At 39.3% G+C, this 15,463-nt stretch overlaps 2 long non-coding RNA genes across 3 annotated transcripts; both read left to right on the top strand.

The window, feature by feature from the left end:
* Positions 1 to 1,102: 1,102 nt before the first annotated feature.
* Positions 1,103 to 4,890, top strand: LOC115045155 (uncharacterized). The gene is made up of 6 exons (XR_003840861.1): positions 1,103 to 1,331; positions 2,593 to 2,610; positions 2,893 to 2,922; positions 3,225 to 3,272; positions 3,505 to 3,561; positions 4,237 to 4,890. It is a non-coding gene; the product is annotated as an uncharacterized LOC115045155 (long non-coding RNA).
* A 1,781-nt stretch (positions 4,891 to 6,671) lies between these two features.
* On the top strand, positions 6,672 to 13,787 carry LOC115045437 (uncharacterized). Of its 2 annotated transcripts, none has more exons than XR_003840880.1 (3): positions 6,672 to 6,747; positions 11,167 to 11,272; positions 12,456 to 13,787. It is a non-coding gene; the product is annotated as an uncharacterized LOC115045437 (long non-coding RNA). The 2 variants fall into 2 exon arrangements; XR_003840881.1 differs by lacking the exon at positions 6,672 to 6,747 and adding an exon at positions 10,039 to 10,140.
* The last annotated feature ends 1,676 nt before the right edge of the window (positions 13,788 to 15,463 follow it).

The raw sequence follows: 15,463 nt of genomic DNA, 5'->3' as shown, positions 1-15,463 counted from the left end.
ATTGGGATACAGTGAAAAACAACTGCTTGTGACATTGAGCATATCAATAACCCTTGACTTCTACTCTGATTACCAAACAAAATTGATTTTTGTTATCTCTTCTCATCGCTAGAACTAATTAAAATGAAGTAATGTAAAACAATTGCAAATGATATTTGAAGACATTTATATAAAGTAGAATATGTGTGGGCTTACTCATTTGAAAAGGCTAAAGTCAGTCTTTGGAGGAAACTGCAATCAAAACGCAACTAACTTGTGGAAGATGAGCATGAATAATCACAGAGCAACATAGCAATCATTCATAATTAGTTCCTTAGTGGGATTTCTTGGGAGCTTACCAAGGCCAGCTGAGGTAAACATTATTTCTTTTATTTTATTTATCAAGTTTTCTTAGAAGATGTCAGGGGAAAACAACCTGTCATAACAGCAGGAATATGTGTCTCATATTCTGAAGAAGCCTTTTGGATGAGAGGCAAATCGTCTTCAAACAAGGAGTCCAGTTACTTGCCGCTTAACACTCACTACGATGGCCTGGATGGCTGAGAACCTTCACAGATATACTAGACATACATGTATTTTCCACCCCACAATCATTAAAAATATAGTTAACACTCACAAATTGAATGCAAAATCCCTAATTTCATACATATAGCACACCCAACACTTGGCAAATTGGATCTACACTGAGTACCAGTTGGGGTGATAAAGAATGAGTTGAAGAATCAACAAAAAACTACATTTTGTTCAGCACTGACTATCAAACTTGGCCTGGAGAGAATATTATCGTGCATGGATGAATGGATTAAGAAATGAAGCGTGTTAACAGGTAATACCTGTGAGGGGCTATTTTAGAAAAGTAAAGTCAGACTTTTGAAGGAGTTTTTCCTGCAGATTTCCAATTAAAATACGAACAAACAAAAAAAAAAAAAAAAAAAAAAAAAAAAAACTCGAAGGCAGCGGCCTCCTGTGGACCCGCTCGGCCATTTTATTTTTATTTTTCTTTTCCTCCTTCTGCCTCCTGCCCCTTTAAAAAAGTGGGCGGTGCCTGTAAACACGTGACACGCCTCGGTCCAATGGAGAGCGCGGAAACGGAAAACCGGTTCAAACCAGTCTCGTTCTTATATTTCAGTTTAAACTACAAAAACATTCGTTTGCATTAATCATTCGCCATTTTACACCGCGATTGTCCGGCTGCTGCGTGTCATCTCTCCCGGAAAAAAAACTGCATTTGCGGCATATATATATATATATATATATATATAAATATATATATTTTATTTTTGCTGTGAGCTTTCTGTCCGTTTCCTTGCAGCAACATGGGAAAAGCGAAGGTGAGGTGTTTATTTATTTATTTAATTATTTGTGTACTTTTTTTATATAAGTCGGCACGTCGGGCTGTTGGTGTAAAGTTGGGGGGGTTAACGTTTGCTATTTCAGCATCAGAGGAACGTCATCATGCCCGACAGAACGTTACAGCAATGGCGGTCGGTAGGTCGGACCGAGGAGAGCCGTCCGGGCATCTTCCTGCTCGTCGAAAGAGAATGCATAAAAATAGAGAAATAAAAGTTTATGTTTGTTTAAAATAATAATAATAATAATAAACATCTCCCAGTCGGCTGACCCCAGCTGGTAAACGTACACGGTGACGGTTTGTGATCTGCGTCAAATGCCTTTTTTTTTTTTTTTTTTTTTTTTTTTTGTGCAGCAGTTGTCACCCCGCCGTTGTTAAATTTCCTGGCACAGTTTGTGTTTTCCCTCCTCGGGTTGTGTGTCTGTCTGTCTGTCTGTCTGTGTGTGTGGAGGGGTGGAAATCTTGACAGGTTGGTCGCAACAACAAACTTTGGATTCGCGCAGTAAATGCGAAGGCGATCCTCCGTGTGGTGATCAGAATAAGTTCACATACAACCTGCACATTTGAGAAAAGAGCGGGGGAAGGGTTTCTCCTTTCTCCTTCACTGTTTAAGGCATGTTTGTGCAGTGTTTGTGATGTAACACCAACCTGTTTGGATTTTAATCAAGCATTTAAGTAAAAAAAAAAAAAAAGTACGTATCACAACTGCGAATGTGACTCTCTATATACATATATATATATATATATATATATATATATATATATATATATATATATATATTATATGATCGCGCCATCTTGAGTTATTACAAATACGAAGCGAACATTTAAAAAAAACAATGACGATAGTAAATAAACAAAAAGTGGCTGTGTTTGACTCCCAGCCTGGATGTAACTTTGATTTGTAAACAGCCCCGCTGCCTCCCTCCTCGCTGCAGCTGTAGATTAGTAAAGAAGTAATCTTATCAGTTTGTCAACAGCTGTGTGTCGGCGCGCACGGACACACAACAAAGGAAGCTGTCAGCGCGCCAAACTGCTGTCCCGGTGACAGCACCAGTTTGAATTCAAATATGCGCGGGAAGGTCTTTGTCAATTTTCTGTTTTATCCTTGTCGATATTGTGTATTTGATCTTTTTATGCCAACTCTTCATCGGGTCTGTAGAAATCGTGTTTGTCGTTATGTTGGAATTTAAATTTTAACATTCTGTTTTTTTTGTCTGTTTGTTTGTTTGTTTTTTTAGCAAGTTGTGCCCCCTGAGGTTTGTTTATTTTATTCCTTCCTACATTTATGTTACTTTTTAGTGCAATTTTTTTGTACTGCGCCATTTTGTGTGGCTGTCAAAAAGTAATATAGCTTGTATTTAATATTTTCAGTATATGTTCCTTAAGATTTATGGCTAAATGTTACGTTTTCATATAAGTTTACTTATTCAGACTGGACAAGCTGTCCTACTCCATAGCTTAGGCTCGTAGAAGTGTTAAAATAAGACAACTACATCTGCAATTATCACTGAGACATTTTTCCTATATCATCGCCACAGCAAAGAAGATGTTCTCCACGACTGGCCTTGGTAAGATCCTGAAAACACCATCAGGCACTTCTTTGCTTTGTGATAATTTTTTTTTATTCTCCTACACAAGGGAATTATCGTATTTGTAATTACATTACAATTATACTTTACATTATAAAGTACATTTATTGTCATGTGACACAAAAAAGCCTATCAGTGTGTTATTGTAAAAATTGGGGGTCTGTAACTAATCATGCGTTTAATGTCACAAGCTGTTGTTTTTCAATGTTATGTGGGCACTTCTATTAGATTATGTCTCTTGTTATTTAGAATTTGAAATTCTCCTGTTCTTGTCTTTGCAGAAACCAAAAGCGGCACCAGTGGAGACCAAGAAAAAAGCTGCAGCAAAAGTATGAAACTGATAACACTGGTCGACAGAACACCCTGGTCTCATTGTCCTTTAAAACAGATTCATATCCTCGGAAGAGATGTGAAGTTTGACAAAATCAAGTTAAAAGGCCTGGAGAAACATTTGAGATGTTTTGATGCACTTGAGTTTGTTACTTATTGTTAAGCCTGTGATATCATATATGAACAGGGAGCTGCAATACATTAGTAATCATTTGTTATGCTGTTTTGCAGAAGGGACCCAAAGCGAAGAAAGCCAAGCCCGCTGAGAATGGAAGCGCCAAGGCTGAGGTTTGTTTCTTCATAAGCGAAAGCTACCTCCTTCTGTTGCACAGTATATTTTTACATCCTTTTCTATGGTCTAGTTAATAAATGGCAAACACTTCTTGTTGGCAAATAAACTAAACCCTTCACCAGGCATTCTTACTAACATTATTTAAATGTCTATCTCTTAAATAGAACGGAAACATCAAAGCATCAAGCACACATTTGGTGTTTGTTAACTAAAGAATACAAAATAAGTTATTCAACAGCTTAAAACATAATAAAAAGTGTAGTCATCTTTAGATGTATGCACCTGTATATCCACCTTATTCATAAAAATGTCACAAAAACTGACTAACAAAGAGTGTCTGCAGGTTCTGGAGATATCTGTAAAGTTAAGGTACTTTAGCAATTTTTGGGCCATTATTATTAACCCATCTTGAACAGCCACCTGTCACAGTGTATGTGATTGCTCTGCAAGCAAGAACTTGCATAAATGAAGTGGGTCATCTCTATTTTATTTGGTATTATTAGGTTTTGTTTGTTTTTGTATCCCCCTGTTCTCCTTCTATCAAACTTTCAAGCATCTTGCAAAATAAAATGTAGGATATTTCACATGATGATGATCACAAAATAGGGGAATGTGCTGTTATGCTGCCAAAACAACTACTGCATAATGTGGTTTTGTTTTCTTCCTTGTAGGAGCCAAAGGCCGAAGCCACTGAAGCCAAATGAATAACGGTTGATGTGCTCACTCTGTGTACTTGGTGATTGTACAGTTTTAAATAAGTATTTTTTACCAAGTTTTATATTACAAATGTCATTTATAGGTTTTGTTTTGGGCTTGCACTTAATGTAACAAAGATTTGTTGTCACATTCATATCCATTTTATATCCATTTAAAAATCATTACCGTCCATATCTTAGACGTGGCATTTTTAGGGTGTCTAATTCTGTATTTTTTATTTTAAACTGCTGAATAATACTTTCCAACAAGTTGGATTTGAAATCTAATTTTAAACATTATAAGGCAGCTAAAGAATATTATTAAAATTTGAGGGAGAATAGGAATTTTGCCTTTTATCCCCATGTATTTTAATGTTTAACTAATGAAAAGATTTGCTTACCAAATGTTTTGAAACACTGTATGTCAACATTAGATGTAGTCAGTGAAAATGCCACAGAAAAATACTGTTATTAGGTCAAACGTTTGATACATCCGAAAAACATGTATTATGTGAACCCAGTCATCAGCTATAAAGTTCTGTTAAGTTATGTTTCTCTGAAGGGGAAAAGGAAGCTTTTCTGACATTGTTGATCTAAGTGTTCTTGAATAAAAATTCTCAAAATATTGTACTCTGAGTTTGTTGTGAAGTGAAACAATTAAGACAATAACAAAGCATTTCTCAGATAATAGTCAAATACACTCTGCTATAATACATTTGAAAGATCTTAAGTGGACAGAAAAAATAACTGCAAACTATTATTTCATGAATTTTGACTTATTTCTCAGACAAAATGAGCTAAAACCAGCAGTGGAAGAATTATATTTAATGTTTAAGTTACTTCTCAGCTTTCTGTTAAAAATACACAGTTTATTAAAAGTAAAAGTAGAGGTCACTGTACTAAAAGGATACCAGTTATATTTAAGTTGAAAATATGGCATGTTTCTTAAATGTCACAAGAAAACATATCAAAGATGGCATCAACAAAAATGTAACCATATATTTAAGGTACATATGAAAAACCGGTGTGAATTTACTTACAAGTAAAATCTTAATATTTTTTGTACAGTGACGTTTTTATTATTTGTGTAGCCTTCGTGGTTGAAGATTGAAGCAGATTCCAAGGAAGTGATGCTTTGAGTGCGGAGGAGCTTTATCATTATTATTATTATTTTTTCAGAGCATATATCTGTCCTGCTGTGTAGAATATTCTTCCTATATATAAGCAGTGGGAAGGAAGCACATTATTTCCCTCTGGCATGAAGTTATGAGCTGCCTCCCCCCCTCAGTGTCTTTGTGCTGCAGCACCAGTAGAGGTCAGAGTCACATTGCTGCAGACATATTAAAGTACTGTCTTTATTCCAGCTGGGGTCGCTTTCTCCTTTCTCTTGTCCAGCCTGAGAAACTCGGTCAAATATGACGCGGTTTGTTTTGAAAGGCTTCATCCAACACGTCATTGAGCTGGCTGATGTTTCCTCTTATAGGGAACTGATGTATTTAAAGTCCTGTTGTCCCACATCAGGTTCAGCAGCAGTGATGCATTTTAAATATTCTTTCAATCTTACTTTTTCTTTTCTTCTTTGTTAAAAATGTTAAGTAACTTGATTGCAGAATCAAGGTCACATGATTATACAACCACCAATGATTGCATGCAGTTGCATGCACACAGCTTTGTTATGCACGTTTCTTTTCCTTGACAAACGTAAATAAGGGAAATAAATCAGAAACAGATCCAGTCCATTGACAGTCAGGATTCAGGCAGATTGTCATGGAGGGGCCATTAAAAGATGAGCCATCGACACGGCTGCAGAAAAAGCATCCCCGCTGTGTGACCCTGTAAAAATTCCTGAACTTAGAGTAATATCCTACAAATTCTGAAGCTTAAACACATACTTAAAATCAGTCAGCTGTCATGCTGCTCCATATGTAGTACTGAAGGGGGGTGGGGGTGGGGGAAAGGTGACACCAGCATTAATACATCAGGGGGGCAGCACCCCTACAGATGAAAGCCTAATTCATAAAGGTTACTGCTACCTTAGATCTTCTTTCTGTGGTCTTATTATGAATTTGAACATTTATGTCCAGAACAGTTATATTTCAGAGTTATTTTGGACTTTCAAATTCAAATCCACGTGATAACATGAGGACTGAAGGAGGAAACTGAAAAATCTGCATTTTCATGATAGTATTGAAAATCTCCATAACTGAGAGAGAGAACCTCGAAGAATAAACTTTCAGGTTGTTGTTTTTTTTTTTTTTTTCCCCCCAAATGAAGCTTCAGGGCACAAATTCAGGTTGGACGAGCTCGCTGGGTTCAGAGGTGATGTGTGTGCGCGCGCGCGTATGTGTGTCACGCGCACACGGACACGCCCCGCCCCCTGCCTATAGAACATGCTACCGGCTCTCCTATAAAGACGTCAGAGTCCCATTCGCCCCAAGGCTGAATGAACTGCCCCCACAAACTACCCCAACCTGAGTGCTGCTGCAGGTAAGACCGCTGACTTTCACCCAACACTTTACCACGGAAGCCTGGAGGGGAAAAACCAACAAACCAACAAACAAACAAACAAACAGCAGCCAAGTCCGAAGCGTGCTGTTGTTTCTGCAGGAAACGTCGGTGGTAGTCTGTTTCTCATTTTCACGTCCTCCACTGAAACTAGTTTAGATCAAACAGAAACACCGAGCTTGTGGTCAAACATGTTTTAAACTTTTTAAAAAAAAAAAACTTTTTCTTAACTGTTGCGTGTCCGACTCGGTTTACTGATTGTGAGAGAGAAACCAGTCCAGGTGTGAGGAATGACCTGGATCAGGTAAGTTGTAGGGAAATGTAATATAACTTAATGGAAAAGAGGAGAAAAAACGCCCAACATCCCCACCCCTGATTTGTTTTTTGGTTTTTTTAAAGGGCCAATGCAACTGATTGGAATCAAATTAACAATACAAATCAATGTATGGATTTCTATTATCTTTGATTGTAGAAAATGACAGGTTTCCAATAATGAAGGTAATCTTAAGTATTTCTTTATCTGGACTTCTTGAGCATGCCTGTGGAGGCGGACCCTCCCCCATGCTTTAGGTTGAGAAGTGTGTCTGTGGGTTGAGTGGGGGTGTTACACGGCCAGTTCAGTGAAAAATCTCCATTATACATGGACTGGATTATACTTTATTTTTTTTTATGTATACTTTTGTGGATCACATTTTAACAATTTGTGGGCAAATAGTTTGCTACTTAACAAGTGTCAGATCTGCCGCAATTAACTGACTGTCAGTTGTGTCTAAAACTTTTTCTGTCTCTCAGGGTCAACCATGTCGCCTGCATCATACTTGGGGTGGGGGGTGGGGGGGCAAAATGGAGGCAGGCACTTGGGTTTCATTGTCATTGCCAGCATGAAACTCTCCTGAAGAAAATGCCGTTTATTCTCCACAGTTGTGAAGTCAGAAACGGCAATAGTTTATTAATCCATAGGGGGAATACTATTTGTTACAGATGCCAAATAATTCTCTAATTTTTACGTAATGCGGTAGCAAATTAAATTTTTCTTCTTTTTTTTTTTTATATAAAGGAATTTCTTGTTTCTCAATCATTATGCAAAGACATAAATAAACAATGCCATGCACATGCCATAGTCATGACTGTGGAGGATTTCCAGACAAATAGGTGGCGTGACTGCACATCTACAGAAAGTGAGGTGGTAGTTGAAGGCCTGGCTGGAGAATTTGTCCTTGGTGAACTGATCGCCTTGGTTTTCGCTGATGCTCACACAGGAGATCCCCTGCTGTAGGCCATATGAAAAGGTGGGATCAAGGGAGAGAGAAGGCGCTCTGACTGGATTTGATTGGCTGTTACCAGCAAAGTACACGGTGTACTTATTAAATGTTCACATGCAGCTTTAAATGCCTAATCATATCCTTCATTGGTTTAATTTTATTATTATTATTATTATTATTATTATTATTATTATTATTACTTATGAGGACAGTAAATCAATTAAAATTTTCTGAACACCCCAAACTCTTATTTTGAAACAAGTAGGATGCTATGAAGGTGACCACAGTGTAAGGTGTCCAAGAGTAACATCCATCTGCTTCCAGCTACATGTGGCGAGTATTTTGAAATGCAGTCACAAGTGCTAAACAAATGGGAGACACCTTTTGCATTTTTGTTAAGCTTCTGATAAACCTGAATAAGGTGACTCACACCGAGGCATGCAGGGAACCACTCCTACAGTTAGTCAGCAAGTCAATCAGCTGGCGGTATGTGCTGCATTCAGAAGTTGTTCCCTTCAGACTTTGCCAATTTTCCTAAAATACTCCTCAGATGTGCATAACTTGACGGACTAAGTGCTTATTGAAGCTCAATGTGGCACTTCTGTGCAGACCAGGGTGCTGTTTCTATTACAGGTTTTCAGCAGCTGATACCTGAGCTGACATGTCGTGTGGAGGCTATTATTTGCAACTATCCCGAAAGCATTTCAACTATGTTATCTGCTCCCTCAACTAATGAGCTCAGAAAAATTATGTGCCAGATAAATATTTAAATGACACAAACTTTTTTTTTTTTCTGATTGATTCAAGTTTTAATGGTCCTAGAAAGGGGTAAAACAAATCCGTACAGACAGAAATGCCCATGTTGGACAACAGCTGGGTGGTTTGCATTTGTAGAAGAGCCAAAAAAGGCGAATGAGTTGACTGTTGCTGTGTGCATGAAGCACTGCAGCTTTACATTACAGCTTCTAATCATAGCAGCTGGCAGCATGATGTTGGACAGTCTGCCAATAGATTGTTGGAGAATGGTTTCAGTTGAACCTCAACAGGTTTTGGCCGCACTGGCCACACGTGACTGAATGATCATGTTAGAAGATAAGATTTAGCCAGATGCCATATGACTGGCTGTAGTTTACTTCAGTGAGCCTTACAGCGACCGTATTAAGATACTAATATCTACTAATATTAAGATAGTAAAGTAGAGTCCAACAGAAACAACCTTAACCCTGTGACAGAAGACGAACGGAAAAATTGCTGAGTTGTTTTCCGTTTTGCACAGCCCAGCCATATACTAAGGTCCAATTCCCGCTTGATGATTTTAATCACCTCTTCTTAGTGTTGATAAGACTTCAAATAATGAGTTTATTTTGTTAATAAGCATTATCTGCTACTTGTACATTACAGAAAGTCGTTATTGTAAAAAACTGAATAGTGCTTTATTTATTTTATTTTATTTTTTTTGGATCACTGTCCCATGAAGGACCTTGGATAGAGAAATTGCAACTCTCTGTCCAAAACGTATAATTATTTAACGCAACAATTGCAATACTCAACCAAAATACATGTTAACAAAAGGTGACCCAAGTTTCTTATCTGGTTGGTGGACAGCCCTGAGGTGTGACATTTAATTTCTGCCATTGTTTGAGATTTAATAGGAAGAGCAAGCTGGTTATGTAACACTGGGCTTTGACATGCATCCGCCGAGGAAACATTGCTGCATCATATTCTTTTGTTTGATTCCTCTTTTTCCTGTTAACTAAATCAACAAACGCTATCTGACAGCACAAGGGGTTTGTCTTGTTTTGGAGGGAGGTGGTATTGGGTGTGTTTGGGGAAAGCATCCCACGGAGAGTAATTCCTTTTGACAGTGCTGTGTATGTGCTCAGAAATGGGCGGCCCTTGTCCGTGCGCCCGCAGATCTGGTTGGGTGAGAGGAGGGTTGTATACGTAGGCGGAGCACAGCACAGCGCAGCAGCTCTCCCAGTAGCTCAGGTTCGTCACTGTTTGGCATTTATTTGGATTTTCAGCGTGGTGCGAAGTAGAAGGTCCTGCTGACCAGTTGGGCTGGTATTTTCTGGAATTTATTATTTTTTTTTTTTTCATTTTGGGGGGCAAGGTGAGGAATTACAAGTCATTTGGTTTAGACTTACTTTTCACACATGGAAAAACTCTCTTAAAGCTCGCATTGCTTTTCTTTCTTTCTTTTTTATTTAATGCTAAGGAGGTGTAAGTGAACCGTCAACCAGTTTGGCACATTGATATTTCACCTTCCTGCACCTCACCAAACCCAAATCTCAGATGCTCCGACTCATGGTCGTTGATTGTCTTTATGAAGCGGACACCCAGGGGTTTCCAATGTGCGTTAGGTGTCTTGTGTTTCATCTCGTCCTGCCAGGATGCTTTTTGAATTGACCCTTCATATCATTCTTGCATTAGTAAAGACAATCCAGTTTGTATGGCTTAAAAAATGTTGCCTTTTTGTCTTTGAGAACTTTGTGTTCTGAACTCATGCATGGACAGACATCTGCCCCCCCCCCCTCCCCTCCCCTCCCCGATGGTATTTGCAACCAGAAATCATTTAAAATGTCACTTTAGTGACTGGTTGCATATGAGATGGTTCATGTGTGAATGAATGAATGAATGAATTTTTTTTGCATATGGTTAGGATACAGCATGAATGCAGGCTTTGTGGCTCCAGTCCACCTATAGTTCAAACATGACAATTTAATAACAAGGAAATTTATATAATAACCTACTTGGAACAGTGGAGCAAGTCGGACCCAAATGAATTCCATCTGTGAAACATTTCATATACATAATGACTATAATGGATTGGCAGACAGTGAAATTCTGCTCCATGGCTTCAGGCCACAGTTGTTCCCTCTTCCTGCATAGATCAGATGGTTTTGGTTAGTTTCTTCTTTAGCAATGCTTTTTATTCAAAAACTTTAATCCGTGTCTGCATCTGTAAAAGCAAAAGTTCCTTTTTTTTTTCTTTTTTTTTTTTCCCTTAACTACTTTTGAGAAACCAATTCATATTACTCCTGCTGGATATCATAGTTTTCCTCCCATTTCTGTGTTGCTGACTCTTCTGGCGGACTGATTTACAGAAGTCGATTTTAATTCCCCGTTGATTTGGCAGGTCTTGAGCGCCGTCAGCTCTTCCTTCTGCTCCATCTCGCACCAAATCAGCAGACATGATCATCAGACTGGGCAGACTGACACCTGGATATTTCCGCCTTCTGCAGGTTTGTAGAGCTTTACCATTATCTACAAATACTGGACAACCCCCCCCAAAAAGAGTATTGTGGATTTTAACTTCACCACTTTTTGTGTTAATGTCACGTCATTTCATCTACACTGGCCCGAGTCTAAACTGCTTTCATACGAGGGGCTCTGTGGCCCTCCATCTGCTTTCATCACCAACGTAATTAGGGGTGACACTAATCGCTGTGATATGATTTCCTCTGTTTCTTTTGTCCCCTTCGCTGTCATCATAATCCACTCAGCATTGACCGCCCATATGCCTCGTCCATTGAATGAAGTTTTTCTTCACCCTTTTACTTTTAATTTGGAAACAAAGGCTCCCCCCTCGTAGACTTACAGTAACTCAAATGCTTAACGGACTGGAGAAAGTTGACTGTTTCATAAGATTTAATGCACGGTGAATTCACTTGGCTCATGCTGCATTATTGTAGTTGAAATTTTATCAACATGCTCTATTAAATGGAGCGCTTTTACTTGACTTTACAAATCTTGGTTCAAAATTCAAATTTGATTAAGAAAAAAATAAAATCAACTCAGTTAAATTTACATGATGAAAAGCATTTCACTAACTGTTTCACAAAGTCCAATCTGACTGTGTCTATATGCATGTGTGCTGTCTTTAAAATTAATTTTGGAAAATTGTAAGATCAAAAAGAATAAACTCTGCCCAGAAGCATTTTGAGAGAGCCCCAAAAGAATAATAAGTCGAAGGAAAAGGGAGATTTGGAGTGTGGACAGCTGTCTCAGATGCCAAAGAGTCCTGTCTTTCTGCTTCAGAGGTCAAGGAGGCCAAATGGGGGCTGTACATTAAGAAACCAAATACAGGAGGTGTGCTCTCGCAGCTATACCTCACAATCAGCTGTATGATTCAGGGTACACAATGTTCGTTTTATGTCTGGAACATTGTGTCCCCCTTTTGCTAAAACTTGACTTCCCTCTTATGAATGTTTAATCACTGTCCAAAAATCGGCTCCTTTGGCACGGCTGCAGGTGTTGGCTCTTTAAACGGCAGAACCCTCTTGTAACAAAATATCTGAATGTTTGCTTTTACACAGTTTTGGCCTTTTTTTTTTTTTTTTTTTTTTTTTTTAGGGTCAAGCGTCTCAATGGCTCTTTGTTTTTGCTGACCTCTGACCTTTGGCCTGTTTGCTTTTGTCCCTGCAGAGGCAAGTTGCTGGTGAGGTGCAGACCCAGCCTCAAGACCGTGCCGTCAACCAGATAGCCATGATGCTGGCCATCATGGGCCTGAGTTTGTCCTACTACAGTGCCAAACAGATGACGGAGAAAGTCCATGCCCAGCCTGCACCCTGAGGAGACTCCACTGCTCTGACTGGATATCGGACAAGCCAGTGAGAAGTGAAGGCGATGGATCCAAGAAACACGAACAGTTTTTTTTTTTTTTTTTCCTCACCTTACAGTCCCAGTTACACTAAGACACTGAATTTCTGCTCTTCCTCACTCACCATGTGACGAGATTTCAGGGCTGCCGTAAAGTGTTTTCTGCACTTTCTGTTGTTGGGTCCTCGAGGGTTTTGTGGGGATTTGCTGCCTTGGGGTCGTGGATGTGACTGGTTTGGGTGGGTGACCAAAACGAGCCAACTGTGTCTGACATCAGTCATTACAGGTACATGCTTGCAAGATGCCGTCACTACTGTTCTGAGTGTTACTAAGGAAGGGAAATATTGGTCAAAGAGGGGTAAACAATACGAACTGTTTCTTTTTTTTTTTTTTTTTTTTTTAAAGGGAAGGCTGACTGTGATTGAGATGTACCTTGTATTGAAGTGATGACAGGCCTGGGACATGGAAAGGGGATGAAAAGGAAGCTCAACACATTTTAGGTTTTTCTGTGTTGCTATTATTTTTTCCCCCTTCACAGGAGAACCATGTAGAGCCTGGGAACACATGAGGAACAGTACTTGCATACTGTCAATACATTTAAATGTGAAATGCTAAGAGTGAAGAATATTTGCACAGAACTTAGACATTTTTAAATACTACAACAGAGCTGCAAAGGGACTTGAAATTATTCTTTTCTTTTTTTTGTTTGTTTGTGCGTGCGCGCGTCCATTGTCCGATTTCACACTATTTGACATTTATTGTAGAGTCCTGTTGTAAGATGTGATCACTTAGCTAGGCATCCTGGTTAATAATCCTTTGTGCAGTATCGACAACAAAGTTAAATGCAAACATTTAACTTTACTGGACATTGCATGGGTGTGCAGACTTTTAATCAAAATTCACGAGTCTGTGTTTTATGAGTAACTGTATTACTTTATTTTGTAATGATTTAATAAAGCTGTGACTATTTTAAATGGTGTACAGTGAATGTTTGGTGGCTCTGAAAACCATCTGAGATGATCCAGCGCTTGACTCGTCTGACGGTGTAGAGAAAGGGGCCACAGAATTTCAGTATTTCCTGCATCAGAATCTGTGGTGTCATCTGCACGCAACAGGAAGTTGTCGCTCTGCTGTGCACGTTATGTCTCTTCTTAGGCTGGGAGGCTTTTTTTTTTTTTTTTTTTTTTTTCCCCTCTTTCTTTTCTTTCCGTCCTGATTTCGTGCTACCTACACACGCAAGGTCAAATCAAAGTAGTTAATCACAGGTGTGTAAGGATGGCCTTACTCGGCATTTGAAGCTCATGCAATAAATGCATTTTGGGCATTGATTTTTCTTCTTGATGTTTTATGATGGGGCAGCATGTAAGGACAAGCTCAAGCCTAGATCTGAAGTACAAAGATGTGAAGCAGCACTTTTGATTGCTTAACTATAGAGATGTTTAAGAGGAAAACTGATTTCTCTTTTTAGATGAAATGATCAGGGATTATTTCATTTGGCTAGTTAGCAGAGTCTGAACAGATCAGTAGCTGTAGTTGTGGGCTGTCAATATATTTAACTGCATCTTCAGGATTATTGTAAATGTGCTTTAGGATGATGACAAATTAAGATGTTTTTTCGCGATTACATGGCAACCATCTTCATCTCAAAATATTTACATCCCTCATGTTTTTGGAGATTTATGTTCCTCAGTATAGGTTGAGTGACAGAACTATGTTGGAAGAACCAAGCAGATTTTTATGTTACAGCACTTTATTCCCTCGTTCTCTTGCTACACAGGCACAGATGAACCAAAAACGGCTTTTCCTGCGCATGTTCTCTTTTCTCTTACAGGGCGTGGTGTGTAGAAAGTGTGCATGCCTGATCGCACACTGATGTGATGCCATGTGACAGGCCGAGACCTCGTTGGGCGCCACGTGCCCCCTCTGCCCACACTGCAAGCTCCTCCCCTTCGCCGCCCTCCCCTGCCCCCTTCCCCTTCCCCTCGCACATCACTGGGCAGAAATATCCCTTTGGTGTCTCAGTGATGCTATGAGCAGAACGCGACCCTGAACTCAGAGCGCCCATTGGCTGAGCGGTGATGTGTCACCAAATTCAGCCTCGTTCTAAGCTGCAGAGACAAAAGGACAGGGGCGGGGTCATTTGGTGGGGAATGTTGAAGGGAGAATCGTTATTTGGGATGAGGACAGCGGGACTCCATTGCCTTTGTTTTTAATTTCAACTCTCAAACCAATTCTTGCATACAGTCAGAGGCTGCTCAGCTACAAGTCAAGTGTGAAGGAGGCGACTCTCAGTTTCTTCTGAAAAGCCCTGAAGCTTTGTATAAAAACTGAAGTGTCAGGAATAGGTGGAACTCAGAGCTGCGGGTGTCAAGAGACACAAACATGCCTGTTAAACTCGTTCTGACGCAAGCATCACCTTTAATTTTACAAGTCACTGGGTTCACAATTACCACAGGCCCAAATCATTTTGACGTGTGTGTGCGTGTGCATGAAGGATTTTTGAGTTTCCTTCTCCTGCGTTTACAATAACCCTAACCCTCCATGATAAGCACGACCTTCCTTACCCCGCTCCGGCTCTATACAGATGAGAAACTGTGTTTCTGGATGATGTATGTACTCACTGAATTCTGTTGTAAATGGGAAGACGTATTTAATCGGCTGTACACTTTATGAAGTAGCTTCATCAAAAAGTGCACCTTTAAATGGAGTTTTAAACCCTCACAAGGCCTCTACCTGTGAAAGACATTTCGCTGCTGTCACATTCAATAAAGACAGAAAAGAAAAGAAAAGTCTTTAATGTGTCAGATTATTTCTATTAACTATTGTTTGAAGAC

This window comes from Echeneis naucrates, chromosome 6, assembly GCF_900963305.1.
Source record: "Echeneis naucrates chromosome 6, fEcheNa1.1, whole genome shotgun sequence".
NCBI classification, from domain to species: domain Eukaryota; kingdom Metazoa; phylum Chordata; class Actinopteri; order Carangiformes; family Echeneidae; genus Echeneis; species Echeneis naucrates.
This window is presented reverse-complemented; position numbering and strand designations above follow the sequence as displayed.